Source organism: Typopeltis vanoorti, chromosome 21, assembly GCF_054136105.1.
Source record: "Typopeltis vanoorti isolate ZY-2024b chromosome 21, IOZ_Tvanoo_1.0, whole genome shotgun sequence".
NCBI lineage: Eukaryota > Metazoa > Arthropoda > Arachnida > Uropygi > Thelyphonidae > Typopeltis > Typopeltis vanoorti.
In genome coordinates, this window is record NC_143569.1 from 99,310,598 (window position 1) to 99,333,532 (window position 22,935).

The 22,935-nt window shown below is 36.2% G+C and overlaps 1 protein-coding gene across 4 annotated transcripts in view; it reads right to left on the minus strand.

Annotated features, from left to right (window-relative positions):
- Positions 1–20,433, minus strand: part of LOC150095138 (uncharacterized) — a 44,691-nt gene extending 24,258 nt beyond the window's left edge. The window contains exons 1-2 of one of the 4 annotated variants that reach the window (XM_090411229.1): positions 20,162–20,433; positions 12,495–12,591 (exon numbers count right to left, since the gene is read on the minus strand). The gene's annotated coding sequence lies outside the window, so the exon portion shown is untranslated. Of the gene's footprint in view, positions 1–12,494; positions 12,592–18,889; positions 19,722–19,742; positions 19,962–20,161 lie in introns of those variants that run through there. The other 3 variants (XM_090411231.1, XM_090411230.1, XM_090411232.1) reach the window with 3 other exon arrangements.
- Between the last annotated feature and the right edge of the window lie 2,502 nt (positions 20,434–22,935).

Sequence of the window (22,935 nt, forward strand, 5' to 3'; positions counted from 1 at the left end):
CCCATGCTTTCTCTACTATTTGTCATAAAGTGAAGATCTGATCCCGACAGCCTCTATTTGGTCCGAATCCAGCTTGTTCTTCACCCAGTGTTTCTTCCGCAATTCTTCTCAAGTATACTTGCATAGATCTCGCCAGGAACATTCAGTAGGGAAATACCTCTGCAATTCTCACATTCAGTTTTATTTCCCTTTTTATATATGGGTACTATGAGAGCTCTACTCCAATCATTGGGAATTCGTCCCTCTGTCCAGGCTTTCTGAACTATGCAGTGCAGCCACTGTAAGACTTTTATACCACCATACATCAGCATTTCTGGTCGAATATCATCTACTCCTGCCGCCTTTCCACATTTCAAGCCTTTGATGGCTTTTTCTAATTCAAGTATGGATATGTATTCCTGACTGCATGCCTGGTCAGTGTTTTTTACCACTGTGCTGTCATCACTGCTTGTTTCATTTAGCAGTTTTTCAAAGTAATTACTCCATAATTCAAGGATATCTTTTTCTCCTGTTTTCATTTCACCTTTATCATCTCTAACTCCTTTTACTCTTTCCTCCATTATTAAGCTTCTTCAACAACCTCAAGAATATTTTCCCGCCTTCTTGATATTTATTTTCTATATTCTTGCCAAAGTCCTTCCATGACTCTTGTTTAGCTAGTTTTACACAGGGTTTAGCATTCTTGCATTTGTCTCTATATTCTCTAAGAGCACAAGCTGACTTATTTGACAGGAACTTTTGATATGCTTTCTTCTTTTGCTTTACTGTCTCTTTAACTTCCTATGTCCACCAGGGAGTTCTGATTTTTTTTATCCTTGCAGACAACCTCACCACATGTCTCTCTGGCAGAATCAATCAATGTTTTCTTCAGAGTTTGCCACTGAATCTTCAAGGTTTGATTCCTGTTCTCAAACTCTTTCATTTTTTCCCCCAATAATCTTTGTGTATTTTAGTCTTCAGTTCACATCTGAGAGCTGCTCAACTTTTATTTGCTTTAAAACTTTCTTACATGTTATTCTTTTCAATATGAAATTGAATTTTATCCTGCTCAAGACTAAATAGTGATCACTTCCAATTTCAAATCCTCTGTACACTCTGGTGTTCTGCAGCAGGGAGAAAATATCACTGTCAACAATAATATAGTCAATGAGAATTTCTTATTCCTTGCCTCTTCTCTGTATGTGAATTTTTGCACATTTTTATGTTGGAACATGGTGTTAGTAATAAAAAGTCCATGTCCTGAGCAGAAATCCAACAGATATTTGCCATTATTATTAGCTTTGCTCTTTTCTCCAAATTTTCCCAAAATATTTTTGTATGTGTCACAATCATTTCCTACTCTGCTATTTAGATCCCCAACATTGTGTCAGTTGCTTTTTCTAAAGCCTCAAAAAATTCCTCCACTTCTACCTTAGTAGAACCTTCTGTGGGTCCATAGGCACAAATAAGTCTCATTGTCCAGTTCTCCATTCTCATATTTGCCACATTACTCTACTTGAGACTGACTGCCATTCAAGAAGATTAGCCTCGTATTTTGTGTTGAATACCATGGGTTCTCCTTCTTTTCCTTGATTGTCATTGCCTGAATATAACATTTTATATTTATTGGTCAGAAAGATCTCGCCAGTTTTGGTCTTTTTTTGTTTCAATCACCCCTATTATGTCGATCTGGTACTAATCTAATTCCTCAGCTAGCTCCATTTCTTTGCCATTCACGCTTCTTACGTTGACAGTACAGATCTTTAACTCTGGTGATGTTGAGTTGGGGTTTGTTTTCAGATTTGTTCCAGTAGCTGACTTATCGCTGTTCGCCCTGGTTCCCTGGAGAAAACAACGGGTGCATTGTTTAACTGGGCGACGCCCCAGCCGGCATGAAATTTTGTCATGTTGTACCATAATTTTTTAGTTTGGTTTAACCAATAAGAATATAATTTGGTCGGCTAAATCCCAAATTGAGTGGGGTGTTTAAGGGTCAAAGCTGTATAAATGAGAGGAGACCTCCACATAGCCTTTAAAGGAATGCGGAGAACTGACCAGGGCTTCTAACCTAATGTCCAATCCTCACCTTCTCGTGGAGCACCCTGTTGGGTATCTACTTGGATACTGAATGAACGAGGATGGGCTGGCAATTTGGGATTTAGCCAACCAAATTGTATTCTTATTGGTTAAACCAAAATAAAAAATGATGGTACAACATGACAAAATTTCTTGCCATCTGGGGCGTCGCCCGGTTAAACAAGACCCCCACTGTTTTTGCCAGGGAACCAGGGCAAACAGTGAAAAGTAAGCTACTGGAACAAATCTGAAAACAAACCCCAACTCAACATCACCAGAGTTAAAGATCGGTACTATCAACGTAAGAAGCCTGAATGGCAAAGAAATGGAGCTAGCTGAGGAATTAGATAAGTACCAGATCGACATAATAGCGGTGACTGAAACAAAAAAGGCCAAAGCTGGTGAGATCTTTTTGAGCAATAAATACAAAATGTTATATTCAGGCAATGAAAATCAAGGAAAAGAAGGAGTAGCCATAGTATTCAACACAAAATACGCGGCTAATCTTCTTGAATGGCAATCAGTCTCAAGTAGAGTAATGTGGGCAAATATGAGAATGAGGAACTGGACAATGAGACTTATTTGTGCCTATGGTCCCACAGAAGGTTCTACTAACGTTGAAGTGAAAGAATTTTTTCAGGCTCTAGAGAAAGTTACTAACACAATGGAAAAGGAAAAGTTGGTCCTTGTTGGAGATCTAAATAGCAGAGTAGGAAGTGATTGCCAGACATACAAAAATGTTTTGGGAAAATTTGGAGAAAAGAGCAAAGCTAATAATAATGGCAAATATCTGTTGGATTTCTGCTCAGGACATGGACTGGTTATTACTAACACCATGTTCCAACATAAAAATGTGCACAAATTCACATGGAGAGAAGAGGCAAGGAATAAGAAAAGTCCCATTGACTATGTTATTGTTGATAGTGATGTTTTCTCCCTGGTGCAAGACACCAGAGTGTACAGAGGATTTGAAATTGGAAGTGATCACTATTTAGTCTTGAGCAGGATAAAATTGAATTTCATATTGAAAAGAATAACATGTAAGAAAGTTTTAAAGCGAATAAAAGTTGAGCAGCTCTCAGATGTGAACTGTAGACTAAAATACACAAAGATTATTGAAGAAAAAATGAAAGAGTTTGAGAACAGGAATCAAACCTTGGAGATTCAACGGCAAACTCTGAAGAAAACATTGATTGATTCTGCCAGAGAGGCATGTGGTGAGGTTGTCTGCAAGGATAAAAAAATCAGAACTCCCTGATGGACACAGGAAGTTAAAGGGGCAGTGAAGGAAAAGAAGAAGCATATCAAAAGTTCCTGGTAAATAAGTCAGCTTGTGCTCTTAGAGAATATAGAGACAAATGCAAGAATGCTAAACACTGTGTAAAAATAGCTAAACAAAAGTCATGGGAAGACTTTGGCAAGAATATAGAAAATAAATATCAAGAAGATGGCAAAATATTCTGGAGGTTGTTGAAGAAGCTTAGGAATGGAGGAAAGAGTGCTGTAAAAGAAGTTAGAGATGATAAAGATGACATGAAAACGGGAGAAAAAGATATCCTTGAAGTATGGAGTAATTACTTTGAAAAACTGCGAAATGAAACAAGCAGTGATGACAGCACAGTGAACAGATAAAAAACACTGACCAGGCATGCAGTCAGGAATACGTATCCATACTTGAAGTAGAAAAAGCCATGAAAGGCTTGATGGCTTTTAATAATTTTAACTTAGGCAGCAGGAATAGATGATATTCGACCAGAAATGCTGAAGTATGGTGGTATAAGAGTCTTACAGTGGCTGCACTGCACAGTTCAGAAGCCTGGACAGAGGGACGAATTCCAGATGATTGGAGGAGAGCTCTCATAGTACCCATATATAAAAAGGGAAATAAAACTGAATGTGAAAATTACAGAGGTATTTCCCTAGTGAGTGTAAGATCTATGCAAGTATACATGAGAAACAGTTGAGAAGAATTGTGGAAGAAAAGCTTGGTGAAGAACAAGCTGGATTCAGGTCAAATAGAGGATGTCAGGATCAGATCTTCACTTTACGACAAATAGTCGAGAAAGCATGGAAATATAACAGAGATCTTTATTTAAGTTTTGTCGATTTGGAAAGGGCATATGACAAGGTGCCAAGAGAGAAGCTATTCAATAACCTACAGTTATATGGTGTCAATGAGGCATTATATCAAGCAATACTTAGTCTTTATTTGAGTTGTAAGTCAGCAGTTAGAATTGAAGGAAGTACAGGAAGGTGGTTTAATGTTAAATCTGGTGTGAGACAAGGATGTACATTATCCCCTCTGCTATTCATTATCTATATGGATCACATTATGAAGGAAAGTGGTATTAAACATGATATCAAAATTGGAGATGTTAATGTCAGCTCTTTGCTTTATGTGGATGATGTTATACTTCTAAATAAATCCGCTACAAGTCTGCAAGATTCTCTGACTAAATTGAATAGCTGTTGTAATAGATATGGTATGAAGGTCAGCAATAAAAAGACAAAGACAATGAAAATAGGCAGAATCATTGAAAATGTCAACTGTGTTGTGAATGGAGAACCTGTGGAACAAGTGAAACACTTCAGCTACTTAGGCACGATTTTTAATGAAGATGGTAAATTAAATATAGAAATAGACAACAGAATCAGCAAAGCTGGTATGGTGGGAAGTCAATTGAATAAATTCATATGGAATAAGAGAGAAATTAGTCGGAACACTAAATTAGCTGTATACAAGACAGTGTTCAAACCAGTTTTAACTTATGGATCTGAGAGCTGGGTCAGAAGTAAAACACTCGACCAAAGACTAGAGGCCGCAGATATGAGAGTCCTGAGAAAGATTAGAGGCGTGACCAGATGGCATCAATGGCAATATCATATTAAAAATGAGGATATTAGGAAAGAACTTGACATTGTCAACATCCAGGAATGTGTTAGCAGAGCTAATCTCAGGTGGTAGGGTCACTTAAACAGAATAAGCAAAGAAAGATTAGCAAAACAAGTGTTCTCTGCCAGGTTGGCAGCAAAACGACCCAGAGGAAGACCAAGGTATAGGTGGATTGATACGGGACAAAGTGCCTTAGACATATAGAAATATAAGATCTGATAATGTTGGAGTCTTGACATGTAACAGACTGATTTGGAGGAAAATTGTAGATAGGAAGTTGGTAATGTTGTAATTTTTTTCATGAAGTACTGTGAGGGTACATGGCAGGAATTTGATGATGATGATGAAATCCCAAATTGCCAGCCCATCCTCATTCGTTCAGTATCCAAGTAGATATCCATCAGGGTGCACCACGAGAAGGTGAGGATTGGACATTAGGTCATAAGCCCTGGTCGGTTCTCCACATTCCTTTAAAGGCTATGTGGAGGTCTCCTCTCAGTTACTGCAGCATAGTGGTAAGCAAGTTCTTATTACTGACTTCATGATAAATAAACCAGCCGAAGTATACAATGAGAAATATACAAATGATGTCCAAGAGATTTCAAGTGATGACGATGTCCAGCCACTTGTAAATAAAGAACATCTATGAAATGTTACTTTTGAAGATAGTGATGACGATTAAAATATGCACTTTATTTTATTTTGCCTAAAACATTTATGCATTATGTGCAATGAAGTTTACGTACAATTTCTAATTTTTATAAGTTTATACTATCCTATGTATTTGTTTCAGTTTATAAGTTTTTTTTTTTTAACTTAAACGAATTACGTGAATTAAATAAAAATATTTTTTTGTTGGCTATGTCATTGTTGTTTATACATATTCATATTTAAAAAAAAAAAAAAGATTTCAGAACATAACCCTACTATTTCTATGTGATCTGAGTCTTGCATAATGCAATGTATATAACGCAGCATTTCTAAGGAACCTAACATCCATGTTATACAAGGGTTACCAGTAATTATCCCCAACTTTGCATCATTAGCAAACAAGTAAAGATCCAAATTTCGGTCCACGTGTTTATACCCTTTACAAGCTAAATAGTAAGGGTTGATTGATTACCACATAAGTTTGTGTACAACTTATGTGGTAATCACTGTATATGACTTCCTCCTCCATAATATTTTCTTTTCCAATGCAGCGTGCTTGATTTCACTGTTCATCCATTTCACTCCTACTTTATTTACTTGCTTAACCCTTGATATGCAGTTATACATTGTCTGTATTCCTTATTTAGCACACTTGTTCCGTTATAAAATGCAAGTAAATTGCTAAAACAAGACCTACCCTTTACAAATCCATGTTAAACATATCATAAAGAATACTATATCCCTCAACCCAATCATGTATTATATTCTAACCAATCTCTCCAATATCTTGACCACAACTGCAGTTATAAAGACTGGTCTATAATTGGAAACTTCTGTCCTAGAACTATGCTTGTGGAATGGTACCATTTTGCCTTCTTTCCACTCCTTAGGAACCTTATCTACTGCAAGATTTTCATTAAATAACGAGGTCAAGGACATAGCTAACTGTTGTGCACATTTCTTAAAAATGCATGCTGATATGTCATTCTTTCCCACAGACTTATTAACATCTAACCCAATTGACACTGATACACCTCTGATTCCTTCACCTCTTATTCTCCTAATATGTGTCTCCCTTCTACATGTTGCCCAGCATCATTTAAACCAGTATGATATACACTGATGAAGTGCTCATTAAATAATTCCACTGTATCCTCTTCAAGGGTCACTCTGTTACTACCATAACTATCCACCAGTGTCAACCTGCCATAATTATTGTTCCTCGTTTTTGTAATATAGCAGAAGAATTCTTTTGAATTAACCTTAGCCTGACCAGCTAATCTCATCTCGTACTACACTTTTATCTCTTTACCATGCTCATCACCTTCCTAGCCTGCACTTATAAATTAAGCACAGAAAACAGTATACATTATAAACACATTCAAAGCAAATCTGAAAATGATTTGATTTGCCAGTGGTAAGTGGATTTCTGGAGTCTTGCATATGACTACATCATTACACATAAATCTTAGTCTTCCTGAACTCTTTCCTGCCATCTTAGCATACTCTTCATGGATCCGATCACCAGGAACTGTATTGTACCTCCATAAGATTTTATTTTCCAATGCAGCTTGCTTGCTTGATTTCACTGTTCATCCATTTGACTCCTACTCTATTTACTTGCTTAACTGGTATTCAGTTATGCACTGTCTGTATCAGATACAGTCTTGTGAATTCCCATGCTCTGCCAACATCTTCTCTTCACACTCATCTACCCAACATATTGATGATAGTTGACTACAGAGCTTCCCATTTTCACCTCCTTTATCATTCCACATACAAGATGTAAAAATTTAATTCCCGGAACAGCTGCATAGTGTCGCCCATGTGGTGATTTGGTTGGAGTCACATGAGTAATCGTGTTTGTACTTCTTTTAACTAATGCGTGCGTAAGCCTCAAGCTGATAGTCATTTGCCCAGTTGGCTATTGCAAAAACAATAGAGATCATCATGTAAACTTTGACGAGATTCAAATTTTGTGTGAAAATCGGCAAAACTGCTACTGAAACGTTGGAGTTATTGAAGGTGGCATAAGAGATTCAAAGGTGGGCAAAGAAGATGTGAACAACAATCCCAGAAGTGGGCATCCAAAAACAAAAATGACAGATGCAAATGTGAACAGAATGTGAGATTTGGTATGGTCTGACAGATGATTAAGTGTGCAATTAATGACTGATGAATTGCAAATGAATCAAGAAACAGTCAGGATAATTTTAATTGAAGAATTGGGTATGCAAAAGATTTCTGCAAAGTTTGTACCTCAGATCTTGACAGACAAACAGAAGCAGTAGCAGACAAACAGAAGCAGTAGCAACTTCATGTTGTTACTGATCTTTCAGCAAATAATCACGTTTCAGAGAGTGATTATGGGTGATGAAACGTGGTGCTTCCAGTATGATCCTGAAACAAAATGCCAGAGCATGCAGTGGAAAAATGTACATATGTCAAGTTGACAGTTCAAGACCATGCTGGTGTGTTTCTTTGATCACAAGGGGGGATAGTCCACTATGAATTCATTGAACAGGGACAAACAGTTGATGAACAATGCTATTTAGAGGTGCTGAAAAGATTGCAAGATTCTGTTCGGAAAAAAGACCTGAATTGAGGCCTGACAATGGATCATCCATCACAACAATGCAGCAAGCCATATTGCACTCATCGCGAGACAATTTTTGGCCAAAAAATCAATTACCGAATTAGGTCATCCTGTAGAAAGTATTTTACCTTGGGTATAATAAATGTTAAAAATACCAGGCAATTTTAAACCTGGTTTTACTCCATTTCCCAAGTAAGCAAACAGACAAATGTAAGTCAAATTTGCACCTGCAAGTGAGGTCTTGCACTACCTGTAGGATCAGCTAGACTTGCATCACTTGCAGGTGCAAATTTGACTTACATTTGTCTGTTTGCTTACTTGGGAAATGGAGTAAAACCAGGTTTAAAATTGCTTGGTATTTTTAACATTTAGGTCATCCTGCTTATTCACCCTGTGATTTCTGGCGATTTCCAAAATTAAAGACTGTGCTAAAAGGACGAAGATTTTCTGACATCGCTGATATCCAGCATAATGTGATAAAGGAACTTTCAGAATATTCAGGAAAAAGAGTTCCAGGCCTGTTTCCAAAAAAGGGAATGAGTACACAAGTAGCCAAAAGGTGTCAGACATTATTACAATACTCTGGATCTGTAATCCAGAGTATTGTAATAATAAGGTGTGACACCTTTTGGTTACTCGTATATGGAAATATGACTTCTGCATTAATTCAACCTTGGTATCATCTCTGGGTCTGGCTCCCACTGATGAGACCTCGATAAAGGTCGAAACCAGTTTGGGTAGTGACACTTCCCATAATGCATAGCATTATACATGTCCATAAGGAGATGTGCTTTGCATTATGGGATACCAAGACAAGTGATCTGAAGTCATTAGCCTCGCTCTCTCTCTCTATCTATCTATATATATATATATATATATATATATATATATATATATATATGAGTTGCCCTGTCCTGAAAATACTTCAGGTGCAAACTTTGTTTGCTTACACTTGGATAAAGGATTAAACCAAGAATACAATTTCTTGGCATCTTTAATTTATAGTATAATCAAGTGGAAAAACTTCTAATGACATTGTGGTGAGGAGCAGATTTTTTACATGGAGAATTATGAGTAAAAGGAGTGCATTACTAGAATATGTTGTTAATGCAGGCAGAGGCATATCGGGGGGGGGGGGGGGGGGCATTCTGCCCCAGGCAGCAATTTGAACCTCTTTGGACTTTTGCAGTTAATTCTAAAATACACTCTCAAGAACTAATTTCCAAATATTGTAATATTACTGGGAATTTTCCTCACAATTGCTGTAAGTGTTGCTAGTTATGAGAGGAGAAAACTGTAAACTTGTTTTTCTAAATAAAATTGATTAAGAATTACTTACATTACTATGAAATAGCAAAATTGTCAATGACATTGGCAAAGTCAAACAGAAAAGCAAGAAAAATAACATTTTAAAATGTTCAAATTAAAGTTTTACTTCAAAAATAAACAGCATTTTAATTTATTTCCCTATACATCATCATTTTGACTTTTTGTAGTATTTTTAATGTGTATTGAGAGAGGCAGCAAAAGCTCTAGCTACAGTGTTAAAGACTAAGATTCGGTATAATAGATTTGTTATCAGTTGAATGAACCTCCCACAATGAATCTACTGACTCCATAGAGCTGTAATAATAATAATAATAATAATAATAAAAAAACAATAAACAAGAAAACCTGCCAATCCTTTTATCTTGTTTTTGAAAATCACCTATGGTAAAAGAGATAAATGTAAATAAAAGAACAAGCAAAATATTTCAGCTATTTAGGTACAATTTTAGTGAAGATGGCAAATTAAATATGGAAATAGACAAGAGAATTAGAAAAGCTATTTTGGTAGGAAGTTAACTGAATAAATTTGTATGGAATAAGAGAGAAATTAACCAAAACACCAAACTAGCAGTAGTATATAAGACAGTATTCAGACCAGTTTAAGTTATATATCTGAGAACTGGTTTACAAATAAAGCAGTTGATCCAAGACTTGAGACCAGGGTTATGAGAGTTCTGAGAGGAATTAAGGGAGTGAACAGATGGTATCAATGGCACAATTATATTAAAAATGAAGATTAGGATGGAACTTGACATTGTCAGCATTTGGAAATGTGTGAGCAGAGCTAATCTAAGGTGGTATTGGTCACTTAAATAGAATGAGAAAAGTTAGCAAAACAGGTATTTGATGCCAAATGGCAGGAAAGAGTTCAAGAAGACCAAGATTTACATGGAATAATGCAGTCATAAGCAAGGCTCCAGAAATCCACTCACCACAGACAAATAAATTTTCAGCTTCGTTTTGAGAATGTTTGAAATCCTTAATTTGAACACTGGCGTTCCCTTTTTAAGAATCACAAAAACATGTGAAATTTTAGTTTCTGCTTTTCTTTAAAAGTCAATGTAAACCAGCCATCTTAATTTTCTTTCATTTTTTTATCTCCTTTAAGTTTCAGAACTTTTTCTTACTATAAGAAAGATTATGAAAAAGCAGTAATTAAAAACATAACCAGCTATATCTTCTTCACCCAACAGCAGCCCTGAAGCCTGATTTTTTGCATCTAATTGCCCAAACAATGAAGTCATCTTCCTAGAAAACTGCAATGTCTACAATTCACCTAGCTTCCCTGTTCCAATTCCGTCTACCAAGCTGAAAGAAATGTGAAAAGTATTTGCTATAAGCAATGATTAATGCAAATTGTCCATTCACCATCCTGAAGGCAATACCAGACAACTATCTCCACAATCCCACTATCCTTCATTTTTTCTTAATAAGTTCTTCCAAGTATACTGTGGGGCAGTGATTTTCAACCGGCCTTCCACAGCCCATTGGTGTGCTGCGAGAGGTCCTTAGGTGTACTGCGAGATTTATGAAAACCAATTAACTGAAAGAAATAATGTCATAATTTGTGCATTTATTTATTAGTGTCTGGTCTTCCTTCTTCTTGTGTGTGTAAATCAATCAAAATTATGCCTATTTTTTGCCAGATCATCAAAAAAATTAAAAGAATATATTTTTAGTGTGCCGCAGAATTTTAATAATTAGTCTAGGTGCGCCGTATTATGGAAAAGGTTGAAAATCACTGCTGTAGGATCATTTCTCCTCTGACTCACACTATAATCTTCTGCAAGTTTCCTTTCCCACAGGACTTTATCCCCTGAACCACTCCCAACCTTGTAGTCTTTGAAACTATAAACAATGCCAAGTAGAAATAATCTCTGGGGCCTCTATGCTCCTTTCTATGGTCAGACCATTACTTACACTTTCTGAATCAAAATAATTGTTCAGAACAGATATTTTGTTCCAGAAATAGATCATAGTCATGTAAATCTTAGTCTCCTCCTCGAACTCTTTCCTGCAATCTTGGCATCACATGACTTTTTGCTAACCTTTCTCTCCCATTCTATTTATGTGACCATGCCACCTTAGATTAGCTGCTCACACATTCCTGATAGAACTTAGCATGAAGGCCTTCATTCTCCAATCATCCAAAGCTCCCACCCTCCACGGCATAGTTTAACAACACATGTCAAACAATGGTTTAAACATGGTTTAACAACCAATATGTCAAAAAACTGACAAGCAAGTAGCAGACATGATAACAAAAATAAGAGATTATTCTCTTTGTAAGTGAATTCAGTCTTATTTTTATTGGCAAGTGTACCTTCAAGAAAAAAAAAAATTCAGTATATAGTAGATATGCAGATGTGGATGGTGGTGATAATGAAATGTGACAAGAATTCTAGCATACTTTTTGCATATTCATTAGTCCTGTTAAAAGATGAGCAGCAGATCATCTTTTAACAGCCCAACATCCTTTTACAGTCCAACTGCAAACTTGCTAAACCTGCTGCTCCTCTATCTGCTTTTATTTTATAGAAGTCTTTCTCATTCTCAACAACAATTTTCAGCTTTTCAAGAAATATCAATAGGTTCTTTCTTTCCAATCCTCATATACATAATACTAATGTGTGGAGCATATGTGAGTGTTCTGCCATCTCTTGTGTGAAATATATATAAAAAAGAAAAACCTTATTATGGTAGTTATATCTCCCCACACATACTTCGGACCAATGCCATTGCAGATCTCATGCTTGCACTATCATTGCAGCATGTGCTTTTTTTTTTTTTTTTAAATTTTTACTCTATTCTCTTTTTAAACATAAATCTACAATGAAAATGAGACATGACAAAAATTCTGCATTAGAAATGTTTACTGAAGTGTTTTTCTATTTTTAATACTTAATAAAGTAATGTTTTCTGATTGCATCTTAATCTTTCATCATATAATAAAGTAATCAAACAACTTACTCCACCCCTTTTATTTTTCCTGCTCCTGTATCCAGAGGCTTCATTATGCGTAATCTGTTCTAGCAATTCTCAATGAATATGTTAAGAGATCTGGGTTCTGTGAATGAAAAAAAAAAAATTCTTTTTCCTAATTGCTGATTTTAATAGGGAAAAATAAACTTAATGCTCATGTAAAAAAAAAGCAAGGAATAAATAGCTACCTAATAAATATCTGCTAGAATTATTAAGGATACTTAAATATGAATATAACAATACTTTTTTTGCAGTGGCATAATTATGATTTCTCTCTCTCTATCCCCGGCTACCTAACCACAACAGGCTTTCAGTAGACCTTTGAGAATGCTTGTTGTTCTGTCTTTTGTGTACTTACTTGAATATCTGGGGAGGGTACTCGTGAGTCAAGCGCAGTGACATGTATAAGGAGAGCTCCTGATTGGGATAAGTTTTCTAGGAATAATTAAATATATATGCATAATTGTTTGAGTAAGAGAGGTTGTAAACGTTGTGCACTACCGGTTTTATTAGTGTGGGGGATTTTTTTTTTTGCCAAAACTTAATTACGAAATTGTTATTATTAGACTTAGTAAGTTGCAAAAAATGGCGGCGGCATTGTCATTCCATGACTAATTTAGATTTCAGTCGTTTCGATAAGTGTGAGGTCTGTTATATGTATTCTTTCGATTACATAAATGATTTGTGGATATTTGGTGAGGATGGAAGGAGGGTGTGTGCGAAGTGTGACCTGAATGAGGAATTGATGAATGCAAATGTGAAATTGATGACAGAAAGTGTTAGTAGCGAGATTGTCGCGGGGAAAATAAGTGCATGTTTGAAAGAGAAGGATGGTGAGAAAGAGAAGTGAAAAAATGTTAAAAAATCACTAAAAAAAAAGAAGAGCAATTTGAAAACCATAACGGATGTTAAAAGGGACGAAAGTGAGGTGAGAGTGGCAGAAGGAAACAAAATTAAGAGAACAAATGAACTAGAAATGGCATGACGGAGAAATCGAAGGAATGGATGATAGCGAAAGTTGGACGCATGTTGGACCGAAAGTGCGGAAACAAAGTAGGATGAATGAGAGTAAAAGTGAGAAGAGGGGGTCGAGAATTAGAAAGATTGAATGATAGAGAGAATGTGTCGCAAGATTCAGAAGTTGAATTGGATTGGATGAGGCAAGAAATGAAATGGATGAGGAATGAAATTAAGAAAATTTGGGTAAAAACAATTAAAATAAATAACGATGGCATAAAAGAGTTAACGAAAGATGAGCGAGTGGCGTTGTATGCGACTCCATTATTAAAGGTGTGCTGGAGGATAGAATGCACAAGGTATGTTCTCCAGGTGCTAAAATGAGTAGAGTCATTGAGGCAGGAGCGAGCAAAAGAGTTAATAGTATTAATAGGTACCAATGATTTGAGAGAGGACAAAGAGTGTGTCAGAATGGATATCAGGAGGCTGCTTAGAAGGATAAAAGAGAATAGTGTGAGAGGAAGGGTAGTCAGTGTGTTGCCTAGGTATGACTGTGGTGAAATAAGGTGGAGAGCAAGGATTATGAATGATATGCTGGATGAAATGTATGAGGATATGGGAGTACAGTTTGTTAATGTGTGGAATGAGTTTGAGATGAAGTGAGCTGTATGGGAGCGATGGACTGCATTTGAGTCGTTATGGTGTGAGTCACTTGGAGAGACTGCTGCTGGAAGGTAGAGAAGTGAATAGAGAGAATGAATCAGATCGAGTGGGAAGTGATGTGGAAGAGCAGGAGAGTAAGACAGGAGAGATTAAAGAGGTGGTTATGAATGGGGAAGTGAGTGGTATGAGTATAGAAAATCAGAGAATGGGTGCGCAAAAGGAGCAGGGAAATGGGGAGGCTCATGGTGGACAGGGGTACACAGCATGAGAAAGGTGGATGCTCCAAGAGGAGGTGAGCATGTGTAGGCAGGAAAGGAATGGGATGACCAGGGATCAAGAGGAAACAGTTGGAATTGAAAAGGGTTTTAAAATGAAGAAGCAGAAAGAGAAATGGCCACAGTTGAGCATGGAGAGATCACATCAAGTGAGTGGTATCAGTGGAACTAGCTGTAGATCCAGAAATGAACTGTTGTATTTGTATACAAATGCTAGAAGTATAAGAAACAAGGCAGATGAAATGGTTGCACTAATTGCATCTGTTCACCCAAAGATTGTCGGAATAAGTGAGACATGGTTGGAAGAGGATGACATCCTGACAGGAATAGAGATGGAAGGGTATGATGTGTTTCGTGAGGACAGATGGGATAAAAAGGGAGGGGGAGTGCTATTGATGATAGAGAAAGAGTTAAGTCCATATAAAGTAGAGAAAAAAGAGGGACATAGTGCCAGTGGTTTTGAGGCAGTATGGTGTGAGATAGAGGTGAATGGAATCAAATACTTGGTGGGATGTTGTTATAGACTAGGTAATGTGGATGGTGGTGATAATGAAATGTACAATCAAATTAGCCAAGTAAATAAGAAAAGGGTGATCATTATGGATGATTTTAATTATGGCAATATAGACTGGAATGATGAGATAGCAACTGGAAGCAAAGAAAATGAGTTTCTTGAGTTTTTGAGAGATAACTACCACAGACAGTATGTAACAGATGGCACACGAGGATTAAGGGTCTTGGATTTGGTCATCTCATCAGAGGATATAATTATAAATGAGGTGTCAAATCATCCACCAATTGGTAAGAGTGACCATGAGGTGATTACCTGGGTGGTTTCCAGCAGTGCAAGGACCCATGTGAGAAAAGGGTATATGTGGAACTACAAGGGGGGTGATTATGAAGAGCTCAGGAGACAGCTTGCGGGAGTAGCATGGAATGAGGAGTTAGCTGGAAAAGAGATCAATGCAGCTTTGGGGATTTTCAAAAACTGTTTAGTAGATGCAATGTCTAAATGTATTACAAGGGTGAGAAGATTAAATAAGGTGGGTGTGAGATGGATGAATAAAGAGATTAAGCATGCGATACAGAGAAAAAGGCATTGTGGAGGCAGCATAAGAGAATTGGAAATAACCAATTCCATGAGGTCTACAAAGACCAAGCAAGGAGGGTGACTTGGTTAGTAAGGGTAGCTAAACAGAGGTATGAACAGCAGTTGGCTAATGAAGCCAAAAAGAATCCTAAGGAGTTCTTTAGATATGTAGCCAGCAAAAAAAAAGAATAATTATGGAAGGATGACATTGATTGGAGAAAATGGTATAAAGACAGCTGATGCAGAATGTGTGGTGGAGATACTCAATGAGCAGTTCAAAAAGATCTTTGAATCTTGTGAATGTGACTTCATGGAGGGATCGAGAGCAGTTCATGATGGGGAGGAGAGACTGACTGTAGGTGAGCAAGAGGTGTGTGGGGGAGTTGAGTAAACTAGATCTTAATAAGGCTGTGGGACTTGATAATATATCACCACGTATTCTGAAAGAATGTGCCAGGGAGATGACACCTGCCTTGACATATTTTTTTAATACGAGTCTTGCATTTGGTCAAGTTCCTAAGGGAGTGAAAGGAGGGCAAGATTATGACCCTTCATAAAGGAGGTGATCGAACTCAAGCATCAAACTATGGGCCTATCTGTGTGTCAGGTGTTGAGGTTAAGTTGTTGGAGAATCTTTTGAGAACTAGGATCCAGAGTTGGGTTGACAACAATGGTATAATCTTTGATGGACAGCATGGATTTGCTAAAGGGAGGTCATCTTTTAGTAATCTACTTACTTATTACAATAAAGTGACTGCTTCCTTGGACATAAGAGAAGGATACACAGTAATATACTTAGATTTTGCAAAGGCTTTTGATAGAGTACCTCATGATAAATTGATAATCAAACTAGAGCAGATGGGATTGGATATTAGATTGGTGCATTGGATTGAAGACTGACTATCTGATAGGTATCAACAAGTTGTGTATGGGTGGTGCGATATCCAGGAAAAGGAAAGTCACTAGTGGAGTGCCTCAGGGATTGTTTTAGGTCCATTACTGTTTAACTTGTATATTAAGGATATAGGTGAAGATTTGGTTGGAGATATTCTGTTGTTCGCAGATGATGCAAAGTTGGGACGAACCATGAAGTGTAGTGAAGATGTTGTGGCCTTACAGGAAGACTTGAATAGATTGAGTGATTGGGCAAGCAAATGGGGATGTGAGTTCAATGCTGCAAAATGTAAGGTTTTAAAATTTGGAAAACAAAGATGGAATACAGAATTTATGCTTGGTGAGAATATATTGTTGGAGGTAGAGGAAATAAGAGATCTGGGGGTGATAGTGGATTAGGATCTAAAATTTAGAAGACACATCACCAAAATTGTGAAGACAACACAAAGGCTTCTGGGAATGATATGGAGGACACTGACGTGTAGAAGTAGGGAGATTCTTGTTCCGTTGTATAAGGCTCTTGATTAGGCCACACATGGACTATTGTGCCCAGATTTGGTCACTGGGTTTTCAGAAGTATGAAGAGATGTTGGAAAGGGTCCAAAGGAGACTGACTAAGGTAGTTTCTGACGTCCGGAATGTCGAGTATGAGGAAAGATTGAGAAGATGTAATTTGCAGAGTCTGGTGGACAGGAGGAAGAGGGGAGATACGATAGAAACCTACAAGTTGGTAAGGGTTGTTATAGGATCAATGCTGGAGAAGTTTTACAGAGAATAGTGGGAGATCAGGGGAGAACCAACGATCATCCCTGGAAACTGTATAAAGAGGGTGTGAGTAGGGGAGTGAGAGGCAGGTGTTTTTCGTGCAGAATTGTGAATGATTGGAATGTGTTGCCTGAGAATGTGGTGTCTGCAAAGAGTTTGAAAGTGTTTAAAACATGGTATGATGAGCTGGGTGTGTGATAAAAGGACCTCCCAGATGAGTCTGACTCCATGAGGTCTTGGGGTGGTAATAATAATAATAATAATATCCCTCTGAAGACTGTATTTCAGTGAACAGGAGGATGAGTGCCTTCCTCCTTTTAATTCTTTTCTGTAGTTTTTATGCAGAAAAAAATTTGTGTATGGTTTATGTTAATTTATAAATCTGTGGTTAGTTAAGACTTTCCAAATATCATTAAAGATACATGCATTCTAGACTTAGAACACGCATGACTTCAAACAAACTAGAGCATATTTTAGATATATTAATGTTACTTGCTAATGGCACCTTTTCTTTCATAAATTTAATCACCCAAACATCCATGCAGATGAAACATGAGCTATCCTATATGTTGTATTCATGTTATTTCAATGGGCTATCAATGCTATTGAAATTTTAATGAGCTCTTTGGATTTATGTTTCGAATGACATAAATATATATCGCAACCAGTTGAATAGCTGAACGGTGCACTTTCAAAAATTTAAATATAATAACCAATATCAGAAATCAGCAATAAGTGTTCAACATGTGATTATAACCACAAAGACAATAAAACATAAACACAGCTACTACTAGTTAAATATTACACTTAACTCAAAATTAAAAGTACCTCAGCTGACTTTCTGGAATCAAAAATCATTATTTTCATCTCTTTCTGTTCAAATTCATTCACTTGTATTATATGCATATTTCTATTTCATTCTAAATTTTATGTAAGACTGTAGTGCAGTAGTTCTTCAGTATGCTGATAATGATAACTCTCTAACGTAATATTAGGTTTCACAAAATATCTAGCTTGCTGTTTCTGATTTTAATTCTCAATGATAATACCATAATAGTTCATGAGTTTTCTCATCTTTGAACATGTTTGTTAATATCGCTGATGTATTTAAGACGTTTATAAAAAAAATTTTAACACTCGTCAATAATACTTAAAAGTGTTACTTATATTGCCACTTCACAATAATACCATTAAAAGCAAAAAAAATTACAAGAATGCCATATCATACATTAGGGGAATATCAGAAAAAATAAACAGAACATAAATACAACATTAAGGTAGCCTTCAAACCTCCTGCAAAATTAAGACCTAATCTCAACAAGAATGATGGATTAGTAATTCCAAGAATCTGGAGGACCCATCTGCAACCTATATAGTCCAGAACATCCCAACACAAGAAATTTTTAATATAAGAGGACTGTTTAATGTTGTTCCACTACTATAAAACTTTATTTTTTTAATAATATATATATATATATATATATATATATATATATATATTATAACTAATTATACGAAGAGCCAAAGGCTTCAATTTGGCGACGTGAAATTATTCAAGTTAAGGGATATTACATCCCATATTGTTTCATAGCCGAATAAGAAACTCTTTGAGTTTCTTATTCGGCTATAAAAAAAATTTTATTTTATTAATTTATATTTATGTATAATGTTTTATTTATTATTATTACTTTTTCTTCACCAGTGGTAAACAATTAACAAAGCATTTAAATTTATCTTACTTTTGCGTAGAATCATGTAGTCTGTGTCCCATGCACATGTATGTTTTCCTGATGATCTTGATACAGAGGTCGAAACTTCAAGTGTTATGTTCATAGAAGTAAAGTAATTACTTCAACATGTATGTTTTTGTCTCCATAAATTCTTCACAATGAATGCCGACCACTATGTAATCTTAAAAGAAAGGAAAGTATGGTAACTTGTGTTTCAAATATCCAATATTTACTGCATCTTCTCTTCTGATGGATTCTGTAAGCTGCATAAAGAGGATATGAACACAGAAGTGAAGAGCTGGTTTTATGCTTAAGAGTTGAGTGAGTAGAATATGTTACCTGAAAGTGTGGCAAGTGCAGATAATTTTTTTGATCATGGCCAATGCAACATCAGTCAACAACTGTTAACTGCATGCATTCTTCTGTCAAATTTGCTTTTATTGCAGGATGAAACACCCATGTTTTGAGTACAGATATGACCGTGTTTAAGGTATGTTGATGAGTGTATCTAATGGTGATGAGTCTGACTTCATGGTAATCAGATGATAATACTAATTTCTGCATAAGTTAAATAGATTGTTGTTAATCTATTAGGGTGAATATTCAATCCCTCTACTGGAGAGAGAGAGAAAAAAAATGGTCAATTGAAATATTCTCCTTGAGAGTCATGATCCTGGAGGGAAATAATAATTTCTAATTAAAGTCATTTTACTCTAGGCTACGTCTGGTATGTAGCTTATTTATGAAGGAAAAAAATTCAGGAAAATTCTTGGCTGTGCAAATTCTAGTTATTAGAAAGAATGAAAGAAGCAAGTAATAAAAAATTTTAAAAAGTAGAAAGAAGAAATCTCTATCTTAGGACCTATGTGGAAATAGTCTTTTCCCACGGAGAGTAAAAGGGTGAAGTAATCCTGCGATCATTGTCTTCTGACTGATAACGTCTGGAAAAGAACTATGACTGTCAGTTAATAAAAAAATTAAATAAAAATAACATCTTCACTTATTCGAATAGCTAAGTCATGGTGAAAGGCCAAAAATCTTCCTGGAGATTAAGAGGTATTTTCTGCCGAATTAAAAAAACAACAACAACATGACGCTTCCTTTCTCTGAATCACCTAACTCAACATCTGTAGATATACAAACAAATCTGTACGAACGGAGTATAAGCACATGCTTACGAGAAAGATAAAATAAATAATTTAAAAACTTGAAACTAAAATATTAATGAAATCACTTTACTTTCCCCCCCCCCCAAAAAATAATCATGTTATGGTTACTTACCTATTCTTAGTAAAAGTGTAGAGCAAATAAAATCATTCCCTTTTCTTTCAATAATTTAAAAAAATATATTGCTTCTGAAAGAAAAACTGAGGTGGACAAATAAAACTGATAGAACTCAACAATAATTTTAAACTACTCAACTGATCAATGCTTTTGGCTGTTCAATGCGCAGTGAACTCTAGTGATATTGGAATAAACAAATTATACACGTCATGATTCCTTTATAAATTTTAGTGCAACTTTTAAAATATAGTAAGCATTTAGAAGCTTTAGTGTAGAATTCTGTGGGGGAAAAAGTGGCTTTCTCTCCCCCTGCCTTTTTTTTATTTTCAAATTGAAGCAGAATTGAATTTCAAATTGAAGCAAAAAAATGCAAATACTAGAAAATATGTTTACTCCAATAATGGATTGTTTTCCATTTTCCTTTACATATTAGGTACCCACTGTCTTTTTTACAAACATAATTTTTGGCGAGTGACTAATTCAATATCCATAGTTTGCACGTATGTAAATGAGTGTACTCTCTGATCGGCTTGTCTGTTCTTCAGGAATTAAAAAAAAAAGTTTCCTAAGAGAGAGAGAGAGAGAGAGAGAGAGAGAGAGACTTGGAATCCAGGTATAAGTAAGTTAATCATGATCAGTTGAAAGGTCCTTAATTAGTGTTTATCCCCAAGGAATCCAAGCACTTATCACGGGAGGGCACTGTCCTCTACTCCTATAGACACATTTTTGCACCCCCCCCCCATCCATTGGCGCACTCTGGATTTAATTTTTTTTGGGGGGGGCAGAGTTGAGTAGACGATTTACGAATACACATTGCATATTTGCAATACGCACATATGCAATATTTGCAATGTTGCATACGACCTATGACAGAGTATCTGCATACGACCTATGAATGAGCATCTGCAGTGATCGCCAATACATGATAAGTAGTATAGAAACAGAACACACAACATAAATAAAAAAATTAATTTTAATTAGGAAAAAATTTTTGGAATATTTTCTAGTGCTTATTTCCTTTTTCTTTTGGCGGACAGGGCCCATTGTCCCCCCGTCCTGGGTGCGCCACTGATCTCCCCTATTAATTAATTCTCTACATATACACAACACGCCATCTACCAACAAAAACAGTATTTTTTGTCTGTAAATTGCGTGTGTTCTCATGACCGATTTGCCTGTGCACGGAATGAAAAACCAGAATTTCCGGGAGAAAAACTCTCTGTTACCTCCGTATGAGATCGACTAAGTCACTTTCAATTGAAAAAGCCCATATAAAGGTTCCTTTAGTCAAAATGAATCTAACTCAGGTCTTTTCCAGTCGAAGGGCGCAATGTTCTGTTGTTTTACCAATTGCACTGTGGAGGCACTAAGTATGTGTTTCGTCTTAGGCGGAATTCGAAATTAATTTTTTCCAACGATTAATAAGGTGTCATTACTACATGCAATCGCTACCCTCTGTGTCATGAAGGAGCAGATGAACTAGGAATTAGTTGGAAATAGGAGTAGTAGCATGCCTTTTTATCTGTCTTATAAGGACATTTTTTCATAATAAGTGCAATCGAAAGATTCTTATAGTGTATAATAGAACGTTAAAAAAACACAAATCTTCACTCCATATTTTAATTTTTTTAATATGAATCCATATTATATGACAACTAGAAGAACCTATTGCACATTACTACCTTAAAAGCTGGAAGTAGTAATTGTTAGGTTTAGGTTGTTAGGGAAAGGATTTTCCAGAGAGCAAAGGCAGATATAATAAAAGAGCTTGTTGAATTTTCAATTGGATATAAGAATGTTGGATAGCTGCTGCACCTATTTTAATAGCCCCAAAGAAAAATGGAGAAATATTAGACAAAAAATCCTATTGTTGGTGATGATGGGCAGTGGATGGCAGTAGTGTCGTAGCATGCGAATTAAGTAGCTGTGGAGAGAGTGAGATATATTTAGTGAAGTAAAGCAGATTGCCCTCCCATGATCGGTCTTTGGACTCCATGGAGGTGTCACATAATAATGTTGGATGCTAATTTGGTGGAACAGTGTTCAAGGAAGTACATGAAAAAAGAGACCAAGATGAAATACAATATCCTAGAGACAGTAGCTGTAGTAAATCAGTGATGGATGTGTTAGGGGAATGGTGCCCAAGGAAGTACCTGTAGAAGAGATAGGACTGAAAATCATGAGTGAGTCAGTGATGGAGAGATCATCCATCGCTCTTTGCTGGATAGCATCGAGAATTTTCACGGAGGTTGTAGGTGCATCACAGCAAATATGTAAACAGTATACCAAGGATAGGCAGATATGTAATTTTTACAGTTAATAGCTAGATGGGTGAAAAATATAAATTAGAAAAAATTTTTAGAGACTGAGGAAGATTATTTGATGGGATATGCTTATGCCTGGAAGGTCTAAAAGTAAATGTCCGGTCGAGAAGATGGACATATGATCTTGTCAGATAATTTATGTATTATTGGAGATAAGGGAAGATTATGTTTGGGAAAAGAAGGAAAGATTACACTATAGTAGCATTAAAAGGTGACTTGGTTATATTCTGCCTCATTAACCTTCATACCATTGAATAATGGTATGAAGGTTAATGTTTATGGCGCTGATCCTCACCATTGAAGGCACCGAACTTCATACTGTTCAGATCAGTATTCAAGGAACTTCGCCGATCTTAAAGCTTGAGATATTTGTTTAGAGCTTGGTTTTGTCGAATGAGCAGAGAGAGAGAGAATGTGGTATGCTATCATTGAAATAGTGGATAGGAT